The following is a 14,112-nucleotide window of genomic DNA, read 5'->3' on the forward strand; positions in this document are numbered from 1 at the left end:
TCCTTCTACCCGCGTAACTGATGTTTTGCGGTTTCTGCCAAAGAAACTAAAAATTCCATCTGTTATTTCTTTATCTGACCTTTTTAGGTACCCATAGAATGTAATTCTTCTCTTCCTCATCATGTCTGATATTCGCTCCATTTCTTCATAAACTTCTTCATTACTTCTTATTTTTCATTTCCCATTCTCATATTTTGGTCCCAATATTTTCCTGATTATTTTCCTTTCCTTCTCTTCTATTTTATCTCATTGTTTGTCTGTGTTTTACGAAAGTCATACCAATTCACAAGTGCATTCTTGATTAATGACCGTATTGTAGTGGCGTTGTGTTGCATTTATGGAAATATTTGTAGATTTCTTGTTATACAGGTTTTGTTAGTTGAGAAACCACCTTCATTTTCTTTGCCCATGATAGGTTAGCTTCTTTGTCTAAAGCATTTGGTTGTATTATTTCACCTCGATATTTAAGTTTAGCAGTCTTCCTTATTCTTTCATAATAAGTTTCCAGGTATTTCGGTACCTGCTTCAAATCTGTCATGTATTGTGTTTCATCCAAAGATGTATTTAGGCTTGATTTTAAAGCTATCTTCAGTAGCAGATTTATATTCATTGTTGCATCCACTATAGATTCAGCAAAGATGACAAGATGATCTGCAAAATCCAGACAATCAAAACTCAAACTATCCCATTTTTTCCAAATTGTGGTTCTTCTAATTACTCCTCCTCTTCTTTTCATTCCCTGATTAACCTTTCTACGTCATTATTTTTATTTAAAAACGTAGATATGGCAACTTGTTATTTTTTTATACCACGATGAAAAGTATGTTTTCATTCATTCCAATAAAGCGCGTAAATCTTCTGGTTGTTCACAGTATCGAAATTACGTATTTCAACACAAGTTGAAGAAATGAATTGCTGTTTTCTCTTACGTGTCTGCAGTAACCACATGGCCCAGACACATTAACGCAACCACCACCAATGCACGGCGTTAACGTGCAATAACTACTCACAGACGGCAAAACTAGCAGCGGATAAGTTGCGCAATCGAAAACTGGGTGCGATGTGTCTGTAGTGTCCCTCTGGTCATGGATCACTATGGTGACTGACCTCTGCGGAGATGGGTACAGGGAATAGAGGTGCAACTGTTGAGCAACTGACCACCCAAATGAACAATGAACGGTCGTTGGAGTACTGTCTTCCATAGCAAGCGCCCGGCTCATGTACCCATGCTGACTGCTGTTCATAGGCGCCAATATCTCTACTGTATGTCTATCGAATCGCGACGGTGGCCATTTCTGATGAATATTGTTTCATGCCCAACGGCCGACATCCTGCAACAATCGTCGGAAGGTTCCAGACCGAAGATGGGTGCATTATGGCCTCAGGAATGTTATGTGGCATTCCCTGGGTGATCTCGTCATTCTGGTAGGCACAGTGCATCAAAACAGGTATACATCTATACTAAGGGACCGTGTACACCCCTTCATTCAGTTTGTTTCTCCTTGGCACGATGCCGTGTACCAGCACCATTATACAACGTGTCACACGGCTCGTAGTCTACGTGTATGATTCGAAAAGCACCAGGGTGAGTTTACTGTGCTCCCCTTGACACCAGTCTCTATAGATTTAAAGCCAATCGGGAATATGTGGAACCAACCCGATCGGGCTGTTCGTGCCATGGACTCTCAACCCAGAGCCGGCCGCGGTGGTCTAGCGGTTAAGGCGCTCAGTCCGGAACCGCGCGACTGCTACGGTCGCAGGTTCGAATCCTGCCTCGGGCATGGATGTGTGTGATGTCCTTAGGTTAGTTAGGTTTAAGTAGTTCTAAGTTCTAGGGGACTGATGACCACAGATGTTAAGTCCCATAGTGCTCAGAGCCATTTTTTTTCTCTCAACCCAGATACCTGGCGCAGCTGACAAAGGCTCTGGGGTCGGCATGGCTTTACCTCGCTCTTGGTACCGGTTAAGCGAAGCGAATAAGGAAAGAATAGGTACTTTATTTCAGTTTCTATAATAAAATGCTAGATCACCTGTCTCTTTAATTTTTTCACATCTTCCTTGTCCTTTAAACCATACAGACACGGATTCAGTCTCATTTATTTTACGATGGTTTCTTGTCCTCACAACAAATGGCTTTTTTGACGTGGAATACGAAATATCAGTGTCCCTATCGAACACGTCGGCTTCCTGAAAGGTGCGATAAGCAAAAAATTTATGCAATTAAATGCCTCCAGACCTGCGACGGGCTTCACTGCATCTCCTGGATGACAAACAATTGCAGCAGTCACCCAACCATTACCATGATGATGTCTGTCATTCTGCTCCAGTTAAAGTTAAGAACACATCCGCAAAACACGGACGGCCCTTGCAGAATAGCTTGCGCTGCAACATTACTACTCAAGGTCATTTTTATACCGTCAGTGGCCGTATACACCGTCTGTCGGGAACACCTAAATGTTTCACGCTGGAATATTTCACGTCAAATATGACATTTGTTACGAGAACAAGGAATCATCGTAAAATAAATGAGAATTCAACGATCCCGCCAGCGGTATGTAAGGCCACTGACGATATAAAAGTGAACTTGAGTAGCAATGTTGGAGAGCAACTTATTCTAAAAGGGTTGACCGTGTTTTGGGGATGTGTTCTTAACTTTACACTTCAGATGAATGATAAAAATCATCATGGTAATGGTTCAGTGACTGCTGCAATTGTTAATTATTCAGGAGTTACAGTGAAAGCCATCGCAGGCTGGAGGCATTTAATTGCAGAGATGTTATTACATATCGCACTTTTCAAGAACCCGACGTGTTCAACAGGAACATTGGTACGTCATATTTCACGTCAAATATCCCATTTGTTGTGAGGAAAAGAAATCACAGTATAATAAATGAGACTGAGTTCGAGTCTGTATGGTTTAAAGGACAAGGAAGATGAGCAAAAATTGAAGTGGCAGCTGATCTAACATTTTATTATAGAAACTGAAAAAATGTACATATCCTTTCTAGAATGAGATTTTCACTCTGCAGCGAAGTGTGCGCTGTTAAGAAACTTCCTGGCAGATTAAAACTGTGTTCCGGACCGATACTCGAAATCGGGACCTTTGTCTTCCGCGGGCAAGTGCTCTACCATCTGAGCTACCCAAGCAATCTGCCAGGAAGTTTCATAAGAGCACACACTCCGCTGCACAGAGAAAATCTCATTGTGGAAACATCCCCCAGGCTGTGGCTAAGCCATGTCTCCGCATTATCTTTTCATCCAGGAGTGCTAGTTCTTCAATGTTCGCAGAGAAGCTTCTGTCAAGTTTGGAACGTAGGAGACGAGGTGCTGGCAGAATTGATGCTGTAAGGACGGGTCGTGAGTCGTGCTTGGGTAGCTCAGATAGTGGAGCACTTGCCCGCGAAAGGCAAAAGTCCCGAGTTAGAGTCTCGGTCCGGCACTCAGTTTTAATCTGCCAGGAAATTACATATCCTTTCCTTATCTAATGTTACTTTAAATCCGTCTTGATTGCAAATTATTTTATTTATTATTCATATGACCGGTTTCGGTTCATTCAGAACCATCTTCAGATCTGATATTTAAGTTACAGGAGTAACCCGTCCAATTCAGCAACTTTCACATGCTACGTCACATGTGACGTAGCATGTGAAAGTTGCTGAGTTGGACGGGTTACTCCTGTAACTTAAATATCAGATCTGAAGATGGTTCTGAATGAACCGAAACCGGTCATATGAATAATAAATAAAAAAAAATTTGCAATCAAGACGGATTTAAAGTAACATTATAAAATCACTGATTGCTGTTATCCCATAAGACATTATGTCTGTTTTTGCTTTCCTTATCTCCCAACTGGTTTTTTAAAAAAAAAAAACTACACATTGATCTTGCCAAAAGCGGAGAAGCGATTTTTCTTGGTCTTGTAGCTCTCAGGGGCACTCAGGGATGCTCTCTAAGTGAGGCACCTCTGGGCATATGTGAGACTGGCAGCCGCACCCTGCCGGAAGTCTGAGAGAGACCGCCGCGGACGTGCCCTAATTTTGCTAGGCATGGCCCTCGAAAAAATTCGCTTAACCTCACTGAATATCTTCCTGCACGTCTCTCAGCCGTCCGAGCTGCAAATGCTGGTTATTTAGGATTCTGACAGGTTGTCACATTAATGTGACTGAACTGTGTAGTTGGATGTTGATATATAAACAGCTTTGCTGAAACAAATACCAACCAGCTAGAGCAAAGTCTTGCCACAGCTACGAACATTAGAGGACCAGTGTCGTCAGAACTGTGGCTCACTTTAAAGGACCTTCCATAGATTCACTTCACGGTTACCGAGATTATGATCAAAAACGATACACCCACATGAAGTGGTGTGGTAAATAGCTATCGATTTAATGGTATCAAGTTGGGAGTATTTTAAATTTTACGGTATAATGTACATGCGTAAAAATGTTCATAAATAAACTGAAAGAAAGTCTTTCAGTTCATGTGGCTTGTATATCAAGTGAAAGCCGAGACCAAATTTCACGTAATGATGTCTCGCAGGAGGATATACAACACTACGTAAAAAAGAACTAACCGGTTCTCAGACGCCCCACTGTTAGTGGAGACTCTCAAACTACGCTGCAGAACTCTTCCCTAATTACTGAATAAGTAACAAAGCAAGAGAAAGCTCTTCTGAAAAAGCCAGAACGTGGTTGGATGATTGGCGACCTGTACTAGCTACGCGTTGATTCTTTCCTCCCAAGTTCCACTTGCCTCCGTACATTTTATTCAGTCTAGTCACCATCGATAACTCTGCAGCGACAACGCGTTCAGCCTCCGCATTTGGAGCTGTCTGTAAGGCAAGGCCACGACGGACGTCCGTATCTCTCGCATCAGTTCCGTCCTCTTCGATGAGGAAATAGGACTCCGAAGATGAGGAAGTGCCCTGCCGAACAATCATCGCTTCTGTGGTGGAGAGAGGATGGGTGGGGGGCGGTGTGGGAGGGGCAGTATGGGGTGAGGGGAGGTGACGGCCACGACAACCACTATGGCCGTAGTTTCGAGTAATCGATAGTCGAACAGTTGCTGCGCGTTGTGGCCCAAGGTATTACTATTGGCTGGTAAAAGTCTCTCCTTCTTTGAGGGTGGCTGTCCCTTTAATGCTCGAGCGCTAACAACGGCAAAGTCTAACGCTATTTCTCAATTCATAGTTCCGATGCATTTTATTTTTATCATCAAACAGTGGCTATTTTAAATAAAAATAATAGGCATAGGAAATATTTCTGCAACAATGTATTTTCATATTAAGTTTGAAGGTATTTTATTACAATTTTAGTTATTTTTCATATAACCACAACAGCAATGTGTAGGCCTAAATGTGTAAATGTTGACACTAACTTCATCAACCAGTCATCATGTATGCGTATCTCCATTGTTTGCACCAGTTCACCTTCCCCTACCATAGCCTCCGCATGCGGGATTGCGTTATCAACCGAGTGACCTAAAACTAGAGCCTGTAACCATATATTTTGACATTGAACGAAGACGATATGGGATATCAGTAACTGAATTACGCCACTGCTACTTTAGTTTGCTGAATGGAATAATCTACCACACCCATTCTAAAAGAGAAAACAAAACGTGAGGCAAGGACTTAGGCGACGCTTTTAGGAATATACGACCAAATATAAGCACTAGGAAACCAGATTCCACGTCATCTGTGTCTTACTTTTCCTACTCTCTGTTCTGGTAGGTATATCCTACCTACTGGGCAAAGTGGTCATTTTTCAGACATTCACTTGAACCAAATTTTACTCCACGTAGGATCTGAATAACAATGCAACTGTTTTATATTTACAGAATATGTGCAATTTGTACAGATATAGCTCTTATGTTTATCTAAGACACCGTAATATGCATGCGTTTCAGATCTCGATCAAAGTAACTTGTGCTGCATACCAGAATCCAAGAACATTTTCCGGGAAATATTAATTAAGAATAATCGTCTTCTCAGTATATTATTTAGGAATTTATGAAACCTGTGGGAAATAATGCACAAAGGCAACCGTGAAATACTCGCTTGTACAGACATATGCTAAAATATGTGTGCCACGAGAGACTTCACTTATAAAATGCCAGTCTACTGAAACCCTGATTTGACACCATATAAAAACAGAATCCAACGCTTCTGTCACGTTTCAGTTACGCATTTGCAACCAGATAACCATCAGTTAATGTCGAAAGGGTGAAAATCATTTAAACCAGCAAATTCTGGAAGGCTGCGAGGGACACCAAAACAAAAATTTTTCTACCTTGTCACCATAACGTCCGATTTTTATTTTTTTAATTCATTACATGGTGTAATCGCTCTCAGCGCTTGTGCGGTTGTACATAACGTGGGAACATTTCACAGGAGTGTGTGAAAAGTCTTTCATCAGCTATTATTAGTCCATTACAGTGCGTGCACTATCTGGAATCAGATGATTATCCATTGACAGCACAGGTTTCGCAGCGGTATCTGGAACAGTGTTAGATGCACCCTACAGTCCTGTCTTCTGTGCTGCTTACAGACGAAGCAATGTTGGGATGTGAAGGGGTCTTAAACATCCACAGTTCGCATGTTATGCGCCACAAATAATAGCGCTCATCAATTGCTCGCTTTTATCACTTGCTGTTATACGTGAATGTGTGGACAGTTGTCGTTGTGGATCGACATAGGCCATTAAATGACTGGCGTTATCACAGTTTCGTCGCCATAGCACTGTTAGAGTTGCTGGATGATGTGCGAGGCACTACGAGGAAGCTCATGTGACTCCAGCATAACGGTGTGCTGGCACATTTCAGTCGTTCTGTGGGTCAAGTCTTGAACAGACAGTTTCAAGGAAAGTGGATTGGTAGTAGTGGCCCTACATCACTTTCTGCACGATTCCCTGTTTGACAGTTTTGGACTCCTTTGTATGAAGAGAGATGTGCAACCTTGCTTACAACAACCCTGTTCAATTGGAAGAAGATGTGGTTGTTCGGAGAGTAGCAGCAGTAGTAGGAATTAAGTGCACTTCTGCAGTCTTTAACCGTGTGAGACAGAACATGACCCACTGGTGTAACTTCTATTTACAAGTAAATGGCATTTATCAACCACTACTGTAATTGAAGTAATTGAGTTAATATTGTTGTCTCTTGGTAATAAAACAACAAAACTTTGTTTGTGTCCCATGCAACCTCCCATAGTGCATTCAATTATTTTTCATCCCGTCAGCACTTCTTCTCTCGGTATAAAAAATCTTTAAAGGAAACTGACATTAGAGAACAATATTTGTTTCGGTGTCCCATGCTATCTACCACAGTCTGTCGGTTTAAATAATTTTCGCCCTGTACGGAATACTGGGAAAAATAGCGTAGCGAGGTAGCGAGAATACCCCAACTTAGTATCACAACAGGAAGGGAAGAACCAGAGGTTTGGTGTAACCTGCCTTAATCATTATGTACTCACGTCTAAGCTTGAAACTAGCGTTGCCATGAAAGTCAATCATACGTTCAAAGATGAAAAAGTCAGTTGTACGCCAATTGGCATTTTTCACTCGTCAAATAAAGTCAAAAGATCTATTACAGACTATTACACCAGTAAGATCAGACCACCACTGGCGACATGATCTACTCTCGTTCGAAACGAGTCACGACCCCTTCTATAAGAGGAGCTGCTATCACTATCAATAATGGTTCAAATGGCTCTGAGCACTATGGGACTTAGCATCTGAGGTCATCAGTCCCCTAGACCTTAGAACTACCTAAACCTAACTAACCCAAGGACATCACACACATCCATGCCCGAGGCAGGATTCGAACCTGCGACCGTAGCGGTCGCGCGATTCCAAACTCGAGCGCCTAGAACCACTCGGCCACATCGGACGGCGCTACCTCTATCAATAAACTGTCTACTGTCCGTGTGATTATGCACATCAGTTCTCATAGGCAACGTAACATAAACACTTTTACTAGTACAAAATATGATGAATGCCTATTTCCACTCGAATCGATCAGTATGAAAATTTTATTATGTCTACCTATCTTCCAAATATTACAGTTCTTGAAAAAAATATAATTTATCCTCCTCAGTTCAGGAAAACGGAAGAGTCAACCAGGTACCAAATGGCGTACTGCATCAGGATTACGCGAGGCTCCACATGGCAACCCACATTACAAACGGTATGAGCGTATCGAATCCTGACTGGCATGCGTAGCCCCAAAATTTACCACCAAAACTGCCTGCCTGAAAAGCGTGCAGAGCAGTGTGCTTTCACAACAGCATCCAACCAGCCAGGATTCTTCCATCAGGAGACTGTTCGTTTCCACGTCACAACGAATGCATGAGTGTATCTGTGCCGCTGAGGGTCACTCCTGGTACTGAAGTTAATAATAAACATCAATCACAAGTGGAGTGTACGTTTAGTTACTTAACACCTAATAAGTCTGATAAACATCGGACAGGTACTTTATGACATAATAGTGTCTATTTCCATTTGTGTATTAAGACGTATTGCAAACTCGCAGCTTATCGAAAAAGTGTTTCGAAATTTTATGAACAATATAGTGTTTCCTTTGAATTTTCATGAGGATATCTCCAGTATGACTGACGGAATGGAACCTCATTTCGGACCTACGCAGCACATATTCTCGTAAAATAATTCACAGCGGCTTCAGTTTACAGCGAGCTCGCGGCTCTCCGTTAAAGGCTCCCATAACAGTCCCTGCAGTATGCGGTACTGCAGACTATGACTATATCGTCGGCTTCATTCCGCAGAGCTCGCTGCGGACTTTCTGCTAGCAATAACCTCCTGTTTTCTCTTTCTTCTCTCTTCCCTTCCACGCAACTCGGCTTATGCCTGGTTTCTCTCTCTTTTTCTTACTCGCCTTCTGCCATTTCTCTGCCAGCTTTGTCTGCGTACCACACATCATCTCTGTTCCCATATAACTTCCTCTTTTGCACCCATACGCTTTAATAGGAGTGCCAGAGCTACTATAACTCATGCCTATATTTACTATATACACAACCATACCTCTGTTACTTCTAGTTCTACCAGTTCTACACTTTCTGCAGGACCTGACCATCATTTTTAAGGCTTCCATCCAGTCACCCACTGATCAGTCTGGCCTGGCAACGGAAGACAGCAAAACGAAAGCTGAAATTTTAAATTTAGCATTTGAGAAATCCTTCACGCAGGAGGATCGTACAAACATACAGCCTTTCGAGTCTCGTACAGATTCCTGTATGGAGGACATAGTGATAGACATCACTGGGGTTGTGGTACAGCTGAATGGGTTGAAAATAAATAAATCGCCAGGTCCTGATGGGATTACAATTCAGTTTTGCAGAGAGTACTCTACTGCATTGGCTCCTTACTTAGCTTACATTTATCGCGAATCTGTTGCCCAACGTGAAGTCCCAAGCGACTGGAAATAAGCGCTGGTGACGCCTGTATATAAGAAGGGTGGAAGGACGGATCCTCAAATTTACAGACCAATATACTTAACATCGGTTTGTTGCAGGATTCTCGAACATATTCTCAGAATATAATGAATTTCCTTGAGACAGAGAAGTTGTTGTCCATGCATCAGCACAGCTTTAGAAAGCATCGTTCCTGCGAAACGCAACTCGCCCTTTTTTCACATGATATCTTGCGAACCATGGATGAAGGGTATCAGACGGATGCCATTTTCCTAGACTTCCGGAAAGCGTTTGACTCGGCGCCTCACTGCAGACTCCTAACTAAGGTACAAGCATATGGGATTGGTTCCCAAATATGTGAGTGGCTCGAAGACTTCTTAAGTAATAAAACCCAGTACGTTGTCCTCGATGGTGAGTGCTCATCGGAGGTGAGGGTATCATCTGGAGTGCCCCAGGGAAGTGTGGTAGGTCCGCTGTTGTTTTCTATCTACATAAATGATCTTTTGGATAGGGTGGATAGCAATGTGCGTCTGTTTGCTGATGATGCTGTGGTGTACGAGATGGTGTCGTCGTTGAGTGGCTGTAGGAGGATACAAGATGACTTGGACAGGATTTTTGATTGGTGTAAAGAAAGGCAGCTAATTCTAAATATAGATAAATGTAAATAATGCAGATTAATAGGAAAAAGAATTCCGTAATGTTTGAATACTCTATTAGTAGAGTAGCGCTTGACACAGTCACGTCGATTAAATATTTGGGCGTAACATTGCAGAGCGATATGAAGTGGGACAAGCATGTAATGGCAGTTGTGGGGAAGGCGGATAGTCGTCTTCGGTTCATTGGTAGAATTTTGGGAAGATGTGGTGCATCTCCAAAGGAGACTGCTTATAAAACACTAATATGACCTATTCTTGAGTACTGCTCGAGCCTATGGGATCCGTATCAGGTCGGATTGAGGGAGGATATAGAAGCAATTCAGAGTCGTGCTGCTAGATTAGTTACTGGTAGGTGTGATCACGCGAGTGTTACGGAAATGCTTCAGGAACTCGGGTGGGAGTGTCTAGAGGAAAGGAGGCGTTCTTTTCGTGAATCACTACTGAGGAAATTTAGAGAACCAGCATTTGAGGCTGACTTCAGTACAATTTTACTGACACCAACTTACATTTCGCGGAAAGACCACAAAGATAAGAGAGATTAGGGCTCGTACAGAGGCGTATAGGCAGTCGTTTTTCCCTCGTTCTGTTTGGGAGTGGAACACGGAGAGAAGATGCTAGTTGTGGTACGAGGTACCCTCCGCCACGCACCGTATGGTGGATTGCGGAGTATGTAAGTAGATGTAGATGTAGATTTCGCAGGACAGTGCTCAAGCACATACAGTGCAACCTGTTACTTATTTGTTTGACTGATTGGGTTGCTAAGTGCTATACCACCTACTGCACTCACCTTACTGAAGAGTTCGTGAGTTCAACTCGGTTTCGAAACTGAAGAAAACACTTCACGGCATTCGCATCATAGCTGCTACAAATTCGTCGGGCATTGGACCGCCCTGCTCGAGCTGTCAACACAACTGGCCTTGCTAAGAGTATCCTATGACTTCCACATCGCTGGCATCGTGATATACACAATGCTGGTAACTACTGTGAATGTCAGTAAGACTGCGAATCACGTATATATTTTGCACGATCTGTAAATAAACAGCTGCTACTACTAAAGTTCCAAGCCTCGTATAATCAATCTAAAACTTCTCTACGGTAATGGACTGGTTTGTCTTGCCTGGTTCCAGCAACGGTACTTTTGTCTATGGTTGACGCACGCAAGCCTCCCCACCAACAGCAAGGTCCATGATTACATTTTGCAATGTTGCATGTAAGGATCATATCCTAATTTTCTACGTCTACTTCTGCATACATACTACGCAAGCCACCGCAACTTGCACTGCAGAGGGTACCATGTACCCTTACCAGTGACTCCCTCTGCTGTTCATTGGCATATAAAGCGAGGGAAAGACGACAGTCTAAAAGCCTCCGAACGAACTCTAATCTCTCTCGTCTTTTATTGGTCTTCATACGAAATGTGAGTTTTTGGCAGTGGAGTAGTTCTGCAGTCGGCTTCAGATGCCATCTTTCTATATTTGCTCCGTAGTTCCGTGTGGAACGAGCATCGTCTTCCATCACTTATCTAGTCCGTAATAGCTGACTGGTCAACAAACCTACCAGTAAAAAATGTTAACATTTGCCTGTCAACATTTGCGCCCTCTTTTTTGAACCGAGAGTACTACAATCTCTTTTTCCTCAGCATTTTCCGAATTTCAATATCAAAACATGGACAGTCCATCCCATCCCTAATCATCTTACTTGTCAAATACGTCTCCAGAGCACAATTTACAATCGGTTTAAAATTTGACCATAATCTCTCCATGTTCGTCGTTCTGGAGCTAAATATGTCCATTCATTGTCTAAGTGCGATGCTAACATCTGCTTATCTGATTTTGCTAGCGCAAACACTCTCCTGGCCTTCTCGACGAATTTACTAATTTTAGTAACCACTTTTGCTGTGATGACATCATGATCACTAATCCTTGTATCTACACAGACACTGTCGTTAAGATCTGGCCTGCTTGTAGCTACAAGGTGTAAAATTTTTCCATTGTGTTTTTACTGTGTAAGTAGTTGTTCAAGGCATCGTACAATGGTCCTATTTAATGAATTACATTGACCGGAAATACGTCAAATGTAGTAGAATATAAAGAACCCATTGCCAAAGACGCAATTTAATTTCTTTTTCAATTCAAATGATGTTAACAAGTCCGTATTCATGCACCACGTGGCTAACTTGTGTCAGGATGAAAGAAACTGGGTCAGTTTCAGAGCAGCGCATACGGCGGTGAAGCAGGTCGGCACGTGACTGAAACAGATACTGTATATATCGCGCTGCTCCGCAATATGACGGAGAGCCTACCTGGCGCGAGACTCCCAGCAGGTGGCGGTGCGGGCACTTAGCGAGATTGCACTGGCGCAGTCCCAGCCAGCAGAGGGCAACTTTTCCAGCAATCTCTGATCCCAATTTAAAAATTCCACACGGTAGTAACCTCGATATTAAGGTTCGTAAATAACGGTAAAACCCTGAAACAGCCCTCTCGGTCCCAGAGGTGGGAATGACCAGACATTCTCCAGGGGAAGCCGTATCCCTAAGGCGCAGCGAAGTAAACACCGCCGAATGAGTTGTTTGCGTCTGGCAGCGAATGCTGCACCGTGTAACAGTCTGTTCTGTAAGCTAGGAAGGGGTGCTATACTAGAAGCCCCATCACTGATTACAGAATGTTCACTTAGTGTAGACACCTACATCAAATTTCTTAGTAAAAATCTCGCCTTTGTATTGATGTTTTAAATTCCGCGTGTATCAGTTTATTCCGTATATCTGTCTACGTAACACGTAACTAGTCTTTTTTTAAGCATCACAGCTTTCTCTCATTCTCTCACAGTGAGTTGGCTAATAAGTTTATTTGGTCATTTTCACTGTAGAAACTTTAATAAAATTTTGATTGCCTTTTCGGATGTTTGACCAGTTTCAAGTGGAGTACAGCAGATATTTTGTGCTTCATCGCACTTTAGATCTAACATTCATGTGTGCCGTCATCTCGCTCATAGGTTATTTAACTTAATTTACGCAACGACATTAAGCGAGGACAAGACTTTCTACATAAAAAAAGGTGACGTAAGCTATACGCAGTTTTATGGTTTAGGAAAGTTTTCGGTGATTACCTGCATAGTCTAGTTCTCGCTTTATGTAGCAGAATTCTTTCAGATACATATTTACTCTGTAGACTTTACAGTGTCTTTCAAAAACAATTACATGACTTTGAACCCCAGCTACGAAAATATATGAAAAACATTCATGTTTACTCACTATTAAATCGGTAAATAACGAGTAACTGTCTATAATATTTGTTCCTGTTCTGCACAGCCAATTTCAAGTTTAAATAGAACAACGCTTCCTACAAAGTGCTTATAGGCTTTTAGGCCGAGTTGTTCTCTTTAAACGAGAAGAAAAACATTGTGAATGTTCCACTACATCAAATTAGAGGTCTTCCATCCGTATTATAATTATAACATCGTAGGACGGAAGCGGGATAACTAAAATTAATAGTATAGAACTCTCACTGTGTTGTAACTGACGATTCTGATTATGAAACTGTTTTACCAAGCAGTGAGCAATGAACCAATGAATAAGAACCTGTCTGCCTTATGTTTCCATATGAATTTGTAGTTGTGTCCTAAAGCCTTTATTGTTGTTTGGTTTAAAATATAGAATTTTTTTTCGGTCCTCTGTTGGCGTATGTTTGTGATGCCATGAACTTAAAATTTATTATGATTGAAGCATAACTTACTTTACACAAGGCAGAGTCAAAACAGATCGTCTTCTATCATTTCTTTTTCTTCGAGTGAACACCTTTCTCATTTTCTCATTTTCTCCTTATCGCCTCGTAGATTAGTCGGTTCTAAATATACACGATATTTATTAATCAATCGTGTACTGATACCCGTTTGTATCTATTCTTGTTTTCTGTGTTATTTAACCGAGTCGAATTTATTGATTGGCGACTCCATGGAGTGTCCTGTGCACCACGACCAGATAATGGAATTTTCTCAAAAGTTCATTGCACTTATGTATCATGTACATGATATAAAATTTCA

This window comes from Schistocerca serialis, chromosome 8 (genome assembly GCF_023864345.2).
Source record: "Schistocerca serialis cubense isolate TAMUIC-IGC-003099 chromosome 8, iqSchSeri2.2, whole genome shotgun sequence".
NCBI classification, from domain to species: domain Eukaryota; kingdom Metazoa; phylum Arthropoda; class Insecta; order Orthoptera; family Acrididae; genus Schistocerca; species Schistocerca serialis.